General features: G+C 36.6%; 1 protein-coding gene across 3 annotated transcripts in view; it reads right to left on the bottom strand.

Annotated features, from left to right (window-relative positions):
- Nucleotides 1-7,244, bottom strand: part of SLC19A3 (solute carrier family 19 member 3) — a 40,810-nt gene extending 33,566 nt beyond the window's left edge. For all 3 annotated transcript variants that reach the window (XM_074191221.1, XM_074191220.1, XM_074191222.1), the window contains exon 1: nucleotides 6,849-7,244. The gene's annotated coding sequence lies outside the window, so the exon portion shown is untranslated. The remainder of the gene's footprint in view (nucleotides 1-6,848) is intronic.
- Between the last annotated feature and the right edge of the window lie 5,817 nt (nucleotides 7,245-13,061).

Genomic DNA, 13,061 nt, shown 5'->3' with positions numbered 1-13,061 from the left:
TTGGGGGCAGAAGCTGTCTTTTTTTTTCTTCTTTTCATCTCTTACACTTCATACAATATCTCAGACATAGTAGATGCTTAATAATTGTTTGCTGTATTGAATTGATGTGCTAAAAGCAGATTGTACTGGCTTTCAAAGGACAGATGGTTAGATTCTCAGTGGCTTCATTTACACCTCAGAAATCAGCAAATGCCATACACTGGGGCTTGATTTATTCTTTTGTTGATTGGTGAAACTTAAGAAAGTGATGGATAAAATGTTAACAATATAGATTAAACTTAAAAATGTGTCCTTCTGGGGCACCTAGGTGGTATGGTGGATAGAACACCAGCCCTGAAGTCAGGAGGACCTGAGTTCAAATCTGAGCTCAGACACTTAATAATTACCTAGTTGTGTGACCTTGGGCAAGTCACTTAACCCCATTGCCTTGCAAAAACAAAAAAGTGTCCTTTATCCTCTTTTTTTCTCAGTCTATTGATGATGATGATATTTTATCCTTTATTCCTTTTCATTTATTTATTTATTTAGGCTTTTGCAAGGCAAATGGGGTTAAGTGGCTTGCTCAAAGCCACACAGCTGGGTGATTATTAAGTGTCTGAAACCGAATTTGAACCCAGGTACTCCTGACTCCAGGGCCAGTGCTTTATCCTCTGCGCCACCTAGCCACCCCTTTATCCTTTATTCTTGAAGAAGAATATAACATGGGAAGTAATGCCATGACAAGCACATGAATTTGAGTGAAGGAGGCTGTACTAAGTCACCAGCCTCACCTTCTCCTCCAGAATCATCTGGGTCCAGTGGCCAGATATGAGTTAGGATGACCGGAAATGGCCCTGGATGTGAGACAATCAGAGTCAAGTGACTTGCCCAAGGTCACACAGCCAATAAGTGTCAAGTATTGGAGGCTAGATTTTAACTCCTGCCCTCTTGACTCCAAAGACAGTGATCTATCCACTATTGGTATATATATATATCAGCACACAACTCCATATAGCCCTCAAAGAAATTTATGATATAATAATTACATTTTTATATAATATTTATATTTCATAGTTACCTGTGTTTATGTCTAATCATTTGATCTTATTGTAATGATCAAATGAGATAAAATGGAAAGCATTTTGCAAACCACAAAGCCCTATGAAGATGCTAACTGCTGTCATTGTTTCTGAGTAGTTAGTAAGCTGTTCAAGTCAGAGAATTTCTAAATTGGAAGGGACTTCAGAGGCCATTTGTTTAATCCCTTTATTTTATAGAGAAGGAAGTGTAGGACAAGGAAACTTAAGTTCTTTCTAAACTCACACAGCAAGTAATTGGCATCTTTGGGAGTCAAACTTAGCTTTTATGACTCCAAATTCAGTGCTCCAAGTTCAAGTCTCTTTACACTAAACAACTGGTTCTGAGATCTACATTTCTATATAACTTGTAAAAATAAGAGAAGAGACTTTGTCAGATAACTTCAGGGACCATGTCTAATTTAAACTTTGTAGTGTCTTGAAGAGTATTCTGCCTTTCACAGTGATTTAATAATGCTTGCTGTGTTGAATTTGTTTATTGAAATCTGACGGACATAGCTGAACAGATACAATACAGTCCCTTGTAAAGGAATGCTGTCTACAGTATCTTAACCAATGATCATCCCCATCATTTTACTTACAATTTTTCTGTCATAAGGGGGAACCCACTCTCTTTCTAGGCAATTCATTCCCCATTTGGGGATAGCTTCATTGTTAGGAAGCTTTTCCTTCCTTTAAGCCACTTATTGGTAATAGTTGGGATCAACTGGTTGGGACTAATCCAAAGAAATCTAAACCATAAACCAGATGACAGTCGCTCTTCAAATGCTTGGGGATGACTATCCTGTATCCCTTAAAACTTTTCTTTTCCAAGCCAAATTTCTCCAGTTCTTACAACCATACTCCTGGTGTGACAATTTCTCTTTAGTCCAGCCATTTCACTATGCTGATAGCCATACTCTTAATGCTCTCCAGCATTTCTGAAAAATGTTGAATACAATACTCAAGTAATGATATGACTAGAGAAGAGTTCAGTGGGACTATCATCTCTGGATCCTGTTTTGCTTAATATGGCCCAAATGTCATTTGCAATTTTGGTTCCTATGTTGTACCATGGTCATATTAAAATTTACAGATCTATATTGAGCACATTGGGTGGATACTCTTTGCAAGAACATAAATGCCACACAGAATGGAAAGGTATGGGTTAGTTGCAATCTATAGCATAGGAGGGACTTTCCAAAGAGATGAGATCATAGATTCCTTTAGGTATTTAAGTTTATTGCACCATTGACATAGGCATGAAATTGCAGAATTTTAGAACTGGAAAGGACTTTAGCAGTTATCCTATCCAATCATACATGAACAAGAATGTTTAAGATAACAATTGATTATTGCAATCTTTTCTCAAGGAGGCCAGTGAGGGAGAAAATCATAGTTCTTTTCACTTTTGCTTACTCTGATTTTTAGAGAGCTTTTCCTCATATGAATTTGTCCTTTATAACTTCCTTCCAATGTAGATAGGCACTCTGGGGCCATATAGAACAAACTTAATCCCCCTTACATATGACAACCTTTTGAGTGCTTAGAGAAAATTTTTATGTCCCTTGGAGTAGAAGACTTTTTTTTTCTATGCAAAATATATACAATAAAAATAATTAAATTTACTAAAAACCAGAAGATATTTTTCACTTGAATTGTTGCCTCAAAATGCCTCTCCCATCTTGGTGTCTGTTAATTTGATTTTTTTAAAACAAAATGGCATTTTTTTATTTGTTTTTACTAAAATCTCAATTAGTTAGACTTGTCTGTGTTACCCTGGGGAGACATATTTTTCCATTGTGGTTGGCATCCAACAAGATAGTTACCCCTCCCAGTTTTATGTTATCTTCATATTTGATAAAAATTTCATCTAGGTCTTTCTCAAAACCATTGAGAAAAATGTTAAACAGAACACAGAGAGAGAGAGGGCCCTGAGGCAGTTTCATTGGAAACCTACCTCACTCTAAGTAGAAATCAAGTCTTTAATAATTACCCTTTGGGGCCGGTTATCCAACTAGTTCTGAGATCTACATTTCTATATAATTTGTAAAAATCAGAGAAGAGTCTTTGTCAGATAACTTCAAGGACCATGTCTAATTTAAACTTTGTAGTGTCTTGAAGAATATTCTGCCTTTCACAGTGATTTAATAATGCTTGTTGTGTTGAATTTGTTCATTGAAATCTGATGGACATAGCTGAGTAGATAGGTCCAAGTTGCCAGGCTTAAAAGATGTCACAAGCTCCTAGGTTCTTGTCATCCCTGCTCTTGCTATTGCAAGTTCTGGAGAGCTTTGCACCATTAATTGTTTGACTTGTGACCTCTCAGAATGTTGACTTCTCAAACCCTACCCCTCAGATTTTCTATGTTATCCATTTACAGCCCTTCTACTTCTTGGTTTCTTGTGACTGACTCAGCCTCATTAACTGAAGTTGGCTTCATCTCTTTGTTCTTGACTCTTGATAACTGTTGAACTAAGGAAGTCCTTACTTATCACCTGGTTAGCTGATCTTGAATGAAACACCTTTGGAAGTATGTGCTGAAACTCATGCTCATCCCAATACTGACAACTAAAATGTCAGAGGCATCCTTCTTGTTCCCTAACTCTTTTTTTTTGGCAAGACAATGGGGTTAAGTGACCTGTCCAAGGTCACACAACTAGGCAATTATGAAATGTCTGAGGCTGAATTTGAACTCAGGTCCTCCTGAATCCAGGGCCAGTGCTCTATCACTGCGCCACCTAGCTACCCCATTTGTTCCCTAATTCTTAAAATACATAAGTAGTGAAATAAAAACCTATAGTCCTTTAATAAAGTTCATTTTAACTTTAATGAAGTCCATTTTAACTTCATCTGGACAGCTAGGTGGTATGATGGATACAGTGCCAGGCCTGGAGTCAGGGACACTTGATATCAAATCTGACCTCAAATACTTACTAGCTGTGTGACCCTGGGCAAGTCACTTACCCTTATTTGCTTTAATTTTCTCATCAATTAAAAAAATGAATTGGAGAAGAAAACAGCAAACTTCTCCAGTATCATTGCCAAAAACATCCCAAATGGGGTCAGGAGAGCTTAGACACAATTGATAATGCATGTACTCTCTGTATATAAGTGTATAATACACACACACACACACACACACTGGCCTGGAAATCTGAGTGAAGTTCTAAGATTTGAAAATTAGCCCTTTATTCACTCTGCCATGTTGTCTCTATTCTTTGATGACAGATGATAACAGTGGCAGAGTAGGTAATGTGGGACTTGCAGTCAGGAAAACCTGGATTCACATCCTGCCTCAGACACAAACTTAGATGAGTGATCTTGGACAAATCACATTAACCTCTTTAGTCTTAGTTTCTTCATCTGTAAAGTAGGTTTTTTTTTTTATTCATATAGAATATCTTTTGTGACACTTGCAATAGCCTTGTGGGGTAAGTTCTCCAAAGTATCACCTTTTGAGAAATTTCTGAAATTCTGAAAAGTCATAAGTAACTCAACAATGATTATATAGTTAGTAACTGAGCTCATATTTCCAGATTTGAAGCTATTGACCACATCAGTCTATATTATGAGTTGAATTCACATTCCTGAATATATATTATATATATCTCTATATAATACAATATTTTGTTATTCAATCATTTTTTTAGCTATGTCTGACTCCCTTTGAGCCCATTTGGGGTTTTCTAGGCAAAGATCCTGGAGTGGTTTACATTTTCCTTCTCCAGCTCATTTTACAGATGAGGAAACTGAGGCAAATAGGATTAAGTGATTTATCCAAGGTCACACAGCTAATAAGAGTATGAAACCAGATTTGAACTTAGAAAGATGAGTCTTCCTGACTCCAAATCTAGTGATCTATTCATGACTCCACCTCATATATACATACATATATATATATGTATAAAAAGAAAATTTTTTCATTCTTTGTTGCTTAAATCCTTCTTCCAGCTTCTAAGTTGAATTGCTTTATAAATCTTTCTTTTCCCCTTTTCTGTTGCTACTTTCTCTAACAAATTATGAATAATGCAGCTTCTATAAATTCTTTCTGCCTAGGATTCTTTTTCTACATCAATAGCCGGTAGCTGTTCATTTTTCGGAAGTGGATAATTCTGCCCTCTCTCTCTTGCTTATTGGAGTCCACATTGCATGCTCAGATGCTTCCATTAAAAAGCCCCTGAATAGCTGAGGGATAGACTTCCTGACTGATGTTGCACATTGTGGGTCTAGTGTCCTCACTCATTTTGGGGTCTCTGGCATGACCAGCAATGTCATGCTCCTTAATAGGTGCACAATAAATATTGGGTTCACATTTTAAATTCAGAGGACTCGGCTTCTATGAATGATTCTATTGTGAGCCCTGTAGGCTTAGCAGCAAAAGCTGATTCTGTTGCTTACTGATATTATGCTGCTGCTCTTGTCTATCCTCTTATAGGATTAAAAACTGTAAGAAATCAGAGATTATCTAGTCAATCAAACCCCTTCACTTTACAGATGGGCAACCTGAGATTCATAAGAGAGGTGAACTGATGGGTTCTGTCCGACTGCTGAAAGTTCCTTCTCTCTTCCTTCCCATCTGCTTCATTGCCTTCATTTGAATAAAGCTTTGGGATAAGAGGAGGATTAATAAAGATGCAATGATACTTTTCATTTAGAGAGCACAATTATTGGAAGACTTTTGCCAGTCTAGCACTTAGCTCTATCTGTGGAAGGGCTTCAAGGAAAAATAAGTATGATGGGGACACTTGAATTAAGATTCTCACTGACCAAGAATGTCGAAGATTTAGGGATGTCAATTCTAACTAGGTTGGGGTGATTTAAACTCTGGCTAAAGAGAATGAAATATAAAATGAGCAAAAATTGAAATTTGCCAGTAATAACTGTTTTTCATGACTTGTTTTTACAAATAATTAAGAAGCTATCATATATAATCATCTTTGGACCCTTTTTCTCTCCCCCCCTCTTTTGTTAGGCACTTTTATTAATTTTTTTATTGTGAATAACAAAGTTGATTTGAGGGTTCATTTCCTCCTATCTGTCCCAGGAAGGTAAGTTGCTAGGTACAACTCTGCATGTACATTCCTAATCAAGCATAAAGATTTAAGACTGTATAAGCCTGATGCTGAATGGAGTCAATGAGAATACAGATGCAGTCAGGAATAAAGACCACCCCCAGATTTAAGATTGTGCAGGACTTGATGCTGATTGGAGACAATGGAAGAAGAAATGCGGTCAAGAATAAAGACCACCTTCAGATTTAAGACTGTCTAAGACTTGATGCAGATTGGAGATAATGGAAGCACTGATAGATGCAGATGGAGCCCGTCAGCTAAAGTTTCAGCATTATTCATTTTATAAATATTGAGGCAACCATTGAAAGGTGAATGCTGTTAAAGGCAAAAAAAAAATCATGGGCCAGTATGCTAAATTCTAAGCCTGACCTCTGACTGACCACAAGGGTGGTACCACTATATTAGACATAGGTCTTACCATTTCATCTCCAAACTAAACCTAACATTTGCCTCCAAATTTATCTGGACAGATCAATGTCTGTGGCACAATTATCTCATTTCCTAGAAGGAAAAAATCCAAGCAATGTACAAGTATTAGTGATGAGAATATGGTCACAGGCATTAAGAGAGTCCCCAGATTTGAAAAGCTTTTAGATTATCTTCTCTTTGGAATTCTGTGACCATAGAAGGAAGCTCTGAAGATAAGCAAGCCCTACCTACCTAGTTTAAAATGTGCGATTCAAATGCAAATGATAGCTCTTGGAAACAAAATTCATACCTTTTCTTGGGGGAAATTAATTTTTCTCCTCATGAAAAAATATTTCCTGCAGCTACACCAGGATTCTTCTGTAGTCCAGAATGTGCCAATATTAGTTTTTCTGATGTTTCCTCAATGTGTCTGGCCCCAGCATTTGCTCTTGGTCTCCTTCATCTCATTGTAGTCTTATCCTGATCTCTTGCCTGGTAAAGGAGTTCTGGAGCCTAAAGTTCAAATATGATTGCCTTTGTACTGATCTCTGGCTTTCTTTCTGCTTGAAATATCAAAAATAGTATTTCTACCATAGTTAACTTTAAGGACAGAGACCCTTGCATTTCTTCCTCCTTCCAGTCCCTTTTACTTTGCTAATGTATTTCTCTTGGTGTTGGAGTTCAAACTTTGCCCTCCTCTTTCATTACAATTATTAACACATCTGGTTTTTTTCCTGTTTCAGCTTTCAACTTTTTTTTTTTTCTGAAATGACGCCTGCAACCCTTTCCAACTGGCTCCTGGCCAACATTCTTCATTTTCCTTAAGAGTGAACAAAGGTGAACGATCAGGCCCCCAAGTAATGGCAATGTGGACTTGAATTTATACATTTATTGTATATATTTGGAATATATCCAAAGCTGATTTCTCCTCCTCCAATTAGTTCTTAGATGAATTTGTTTTCATAATCTTTGACACAGTTAATGAGCATTTACTGACTACTTGCTATGGACGAGAACTGTTCTAATACTGGGTACTGAGATACAAAGAAAGGAAAACCAGTTCCTGCTCTCAAGGAGCTTACATTCCAATGGCGGGAAATCAGCAATAAACACTATCTAGATAACACATTTGCAAAAAATTGATGAGCAAAAGACCAGATAGGAAAGCGAGAAATATTTTGTTAGGAAGACAAATGAGTATTCTTTTCCCCCTATTCATGGATGTGTCATTAGGACAGAATGGCTAGAATTTTTCTCTCGAACACTGATTTTTCTTCCCATAGTGGTTCCTTATTGACTTCTGCCTTGTAGTTCTAGTTTTGGAGGCTCCCATGCCATCACTTTTTCTCCTAATTTTGTCCCTTGCTTTCTGTCTCATTTCCCCCACCCTCCAACTTTGTCCAGTGAACTGGGACTGGGGTTGGGTCAGAATCCCCAGGTCCCTCTCCTAGTGGCCTTTTTATAACTGGAAGAAATTGCTTCTATGTCTCTCCAAATGAATTTTCCTCAGGCAAGAGAAGACCTTATAACAACCCTGTTTCCAGTGAAGGGCAAAGTTAAGGACTGAAATCAGCTTCTTGATTCTCTATGTTCAGAGAACATTCCATTGAACTCTATTATCATCCTTTAGTTTGGAATAACAAGGGAGTCATATGTGAACAGAAGAGTAGTTGTGATTAAAGTACAATATGTTCACCTTGTATATTTTCCATTGGATCTATCCTACATGTTCATAACGTGAAGCTGGGGAATTTGGGTTGTCTCTCTACACCAGTCGTAACATCGAGACTCAAAAGATGATCTCAGCAAAACAAAATAACAGCAAAAAATAAATATCATCCACTAAGGAGAAGTACATTCCTGAAATGTCAATCATCCTGCTTCCAGAAATGCCAAAAAGGCATCCTTGCTACTTCCTGAATATGAGAAACTATTGAAAGACGTGCCAACATTTTAGCAGGTCAATATGAGGTCATAGTGATTGGGCACATCAATCCTCTGGGTCCCTGGCACCTTGGTTCAAAGGGAGATTTTCTCAATGTTAGTGGCTTGAGAATAAGGTAGTACAGTGAGACATATGCTGAACTGGAAATCATAGGAGTCAGGTTTAATTCTTTGCCCTTTCATACACTAGTTTTCATGCCCAAGCACAAGACTTTGCCTGTTGGAGGACTTTATTCCTTTGTGCCTCTCCTTTCTTATCAATACAATGGAGGTGTTCTAGTTGGCCTTTGAATTTCCTTCCAGATCTACAGATAAGATCTAAGGAGACTTAGGGAACTTTTCCTCTACCTCCCTAACCATAAAAGAATGAAGGGCATTCTGTACTTCTCTTTTGTGATTCTAAGGAATGACAGGATTTTAAGGAATCCCACATTGTGGAGTTCTAGGTGACCCTTTGAGACTGTAGAGCAATCTGCTCTTTCTATACACATGATGATCCTTGAACTTTACTACACTTGGCCTCAACAACTCACCTGACATTGCTTTTGTTGTTTTTGGGGGGATGTGAAGCAAGACATTTGCTGGACAAGTATTTGTCTATTCTAAAGATGTAAAAATACATAAATTTTCTATGCAGATATTTCTAACTTTCACATTCCAAAGAACAACTTTCACAAAGAGAGGAAGGAAGAGAGAAAAATAAGGGAAAAAGAGAAAGACAAGGGAAGAAAGAAAAGAAAAAAGGAAAAGAAGCAATTTATAAATCACTCATCCATTATCCACTGAAGATCTTCTGAAGTCCTACTCTCATGCCTGGCCATGGCTTGGAGTTGCCCCAGGCTTCTCAAAGACTGTGCCAACAGAACACAAGTTCTATCAAGTTAGAAAATCTTTGAGAAGACGCATAGCATGGCCTAGCTAATTTTTTTTGATTAGGTTAAAAATAAATTCATTTAAAAAAACACCCATTTCCCCCTCATTTTGTTGTTCATGCATTAAAAGTGAGAAGAAAATCTGTTCCTATAGATTTTATAGCTATGGGTAAGAGATGCATTCCTTTTTAAAGTTTAACTTAATAAAAAAAAATTAAAAACCTCCCTCATTTTCTCTCCTTTTCCCCTTCCTCTCTTGAAAGGCAGAGAAGAAATATCTTTATAATAAATAAACAGTCATGCCAAAAAAATTCCTGCATTGGCCATGTTCAAACATTTTATACACACACACACAAACACACATGTTCAATTGCATTCTGAATCAGTCGTTCTATGTCATACTTCATCATTGACCTTCTAGTCAAGGAATAAATCCAAACTCTTCAGATTTCAGTGGTGTTTGTCTTTCCAGTGTTGTTACTCTATCAATTATCCTCCTATTTCTCACTTCAATTCTACATAACTTCCTAAAAATATTCAACTTTCTCTAAAACTATCTCTTCTATAATTTTGGTAAGTACAACAATTTTCTATTGTATTCCTTTATTATAATTAGTTCAGCTCTTAGGTACTTCCTTAGTTTTCAGTTCTTTTCAACTACAAATAGGGTAGCTATAAATATTCTTCGCACATATGGGTCCTATTTTCTCTTTTTGATTAATAAAGTTGTTGGGTCAAAGGGCAGTATGAGTTTCATAACTTTTTGGGCACAAATCCAAATTACTTTCCAGAATGGCTGGAATAATTCACAGTTCTATCAACAGAACAGTCTGTTCTTCAGCATTTATCATTTTCCTTTTTTTTTGTCAACCATGTCAATCTGAGGTGTATGAGGAAGAACCTCAGATTTTCTTTAATTTGTATTTTTCTAATTATTGGGGACATAGAACTTTTCATATGATCCTTGATAACTCAGAATTTTTGAAGATCACAATTGCGTTCCTCATTGGTAAAGAAATTATCCAAACTGAAAAAAATAAATGGGTGGTGAGGAGTTGAAGTTGGCTACAAATATCTCTCTACAGTATTTGTAGCTGGCATTCTTTATTGTATTTTTTATGTGCTCACTAATCACACTTATTGAGTTGGACCTCGAAGTGCTTGGTTCTCTCCTAAGATTTCTCATAGACTTTGTATAGGCCTCCTCTTTGCAATTTCTGTCTAATTTGCATGGGAGTTATTTACATGCAAACCTTATCTCCTTACTGTCAAGTTTCCTGAAAACTGAGACTTGGAATCTTGCTTCATTTCTGCCAGCCTAGCTTGGCACAGTGTGTTGCTTCATTGTAGGCATTGTTTTAACAAATCATGCCTTTGAATTTGGACACATTTCACCAGGAAGAAGTATTTTTGTCAACAGAGGAAATGAAGAAAAAATTACCAGTTTGATTCTGGAAAACTGGGAATTGATGACTTATTGAAAAGTTACTATACTACAGAAGCAAGAACCTAAAAAGAGATGTTTTATAAAATTTTTAAAAAGCTGAGAAAATGAAATTGATGGAAACAAGTCAATAATATAATAATTCCTGGTTGCAATGGGAAGATGGAGACAAGCAATCAATTAACAAACAGTTGTTCAGCACATACTCTAAAGATCTAGGTCCTGTGATAGGTGTTGGGAAAAAGAATTAATCCCAAGAAACCCCAAAGAACTTTCATTCCTCATCATCTTCATCAACATGAAGATTCCTAAGAACATGTAAAATAAAAAAAAATTTTCAGGGTTAGAGGATCAAGGAGGGCTCTTGTAACATCCAGTGTTTTATCTGAACTATGAAGGAAGCCAGAGATCTGGAGAGGCAAAAGTGAGGAGGAAATGAATTTCAAGCAAGACACATATAAGATACAAGAATATAGCTGAAATGCAATAAGAAAGAAGAGAGAATTACTGATTTTTCTTCATTATATTCAAGGATTTGACTCCAGGGTTGTTGAGAGAGTCCATTTCATTTTATATATGTTGGGGATCAAAGGAAATTTTTCCCCAGGCTTCTAAGAAGTAGACCAAAGGTCAAAGCATAGAAAATTACTATGAAATGATTAACTCTTTATTTTACATGTACACTGGGTGATAGAAGGGTATTTATTGTGGCATTTTACATGTGACACTGGGTGATAGAAGGGTATTTCTCTAAGTGCCCCCTTACCTCCATTTTTACATGTCCTGTAAAAGTATTAAGTACTTCTGGGACTCCATTGTACAAAATGATTGCAAAGGACCTGAATAGTAATTCAATAGGAATCTTAGCAGCAGAAACTCTGATACTTCAACTGGTAAGTCCTAGGCCAAATCATAAGCCATCTCATGACCTTTGTTTTTCAATTTGTAAAATTAGTTGGTTAGATAAGAATAATGATCTCTTTGGTTTCTCTCACATTTAATTATCTAAATTAGCATGGGCACAACAAATCATAGTTTGCCTAAAGTTACTTCTAGTCTTCTTTTTCTTTTTTTCTTGTACATTAAAAACTAGAACTAAACAAAATTAGTCTCTCAATTTTAGCTGTAGTGAGAATGGAGTGCGGCTATCTCTTTCTCTCTTTTTCTATCTCTGCCCCCCCCATCTCTTTCTGACTCTGATTTTTTTTTTTCAGTTTACCATGACTTGTTGACTGCTGGGAACCAGGAAAATGTGTAGATTGAGTAGGTTAACTCTCTCTCTCCTTTTTTTTTTGCCTGGGTTATTTCCTTCTGGTACCCGTTCCAACTTTCTGATTATCGTTCCAACTTTTACTCCTCCCTGTTATAAACTTCCACATCAGATCGAAAGAGCTTAATTTTATGGTCTTTTAATGAGATTCTCCTCCTGCTTGGGCCAAGCAAACAGGGATTTTCAAAAACACATACTTCTGGAAATTTGAATGAGTGATCAAAAGAATAAAGTACTTTCCCAGGAAGAATAAATGAATTCTGTCTAAAGATTTCACAGAAAATTGGTGGCTTCATGCTCAGGTAGCCCAATCTGTATTTTAATTAACATATCTGCCTCAAAAATTGGAATTTCAGAGTTGGAAGGGATCTCAGAGGCCATTTATTCCAAAGGGCATCTGAAGAGAACTTTTATCTAAAACTTCCAGAAGTAGTTTTCCTGCCTATATTTAAAAATCTCTAATGAAGGAAAACTCACTATTCCATAAGGCCAATCTGTTCCAATTAATTGAAATGTTTCCTAGGATAAATATTTATTATATATGCTTCACTCTTGACTTTGACCACCTCTTCACTAGATTAAGACTTTTTGATTTGGAGATACCATCTTCCTTTGTCCCTCTCCTCTGACTGATGAATCCCCTCCTTGGGCTGTCATTTCATGAAGTTCTTAAGACATGCTCAGGCCACCCCTTAATTTCCAGACTTTTCTACCTCTTCCTCAAACCCCTACCCACCCCCCCATCCCTTTCTATGAATTGTCTGTCTTCATTAGAATGTAAGCTGCTTGAGGTTTGGAATTTTTTTTGTATTCCTACAGGGCCAGAATATATAGTAGTTAATCTAAAAGCAGTTATTAACTCTTTGGGTATGTCTCTTCCCTACCCTCTCCATTACACTGTAAACTCCTCCATTTATCATTGTAATCTTAACCAATACAATGTCTTAAAAATGAGGACTTAATTGTTTTGAATTGAATTACATTAAAATGAAA

The sequence above is a fragment of the Macrotis lagotis genome, chromosome 6 (assembly GCF_037893015.1).
Source record: "Macrotis lagotis isolate mMagLag1 chromosome 6, bilby.v1.9.chrom.fasta, whole genome shotgun sequence".
In the NCBI taxonomy this organism is placed as follows: domain Eukaryota; kingdom Metazoa; phylum Chordata; class Mammalia; order Peramelemorphia; family Peramelidae; genus Macrotis; species Macrotis lagotis.
This window is presented reverse-complemented; position numbering and strand designations above follow the sequence as displayed.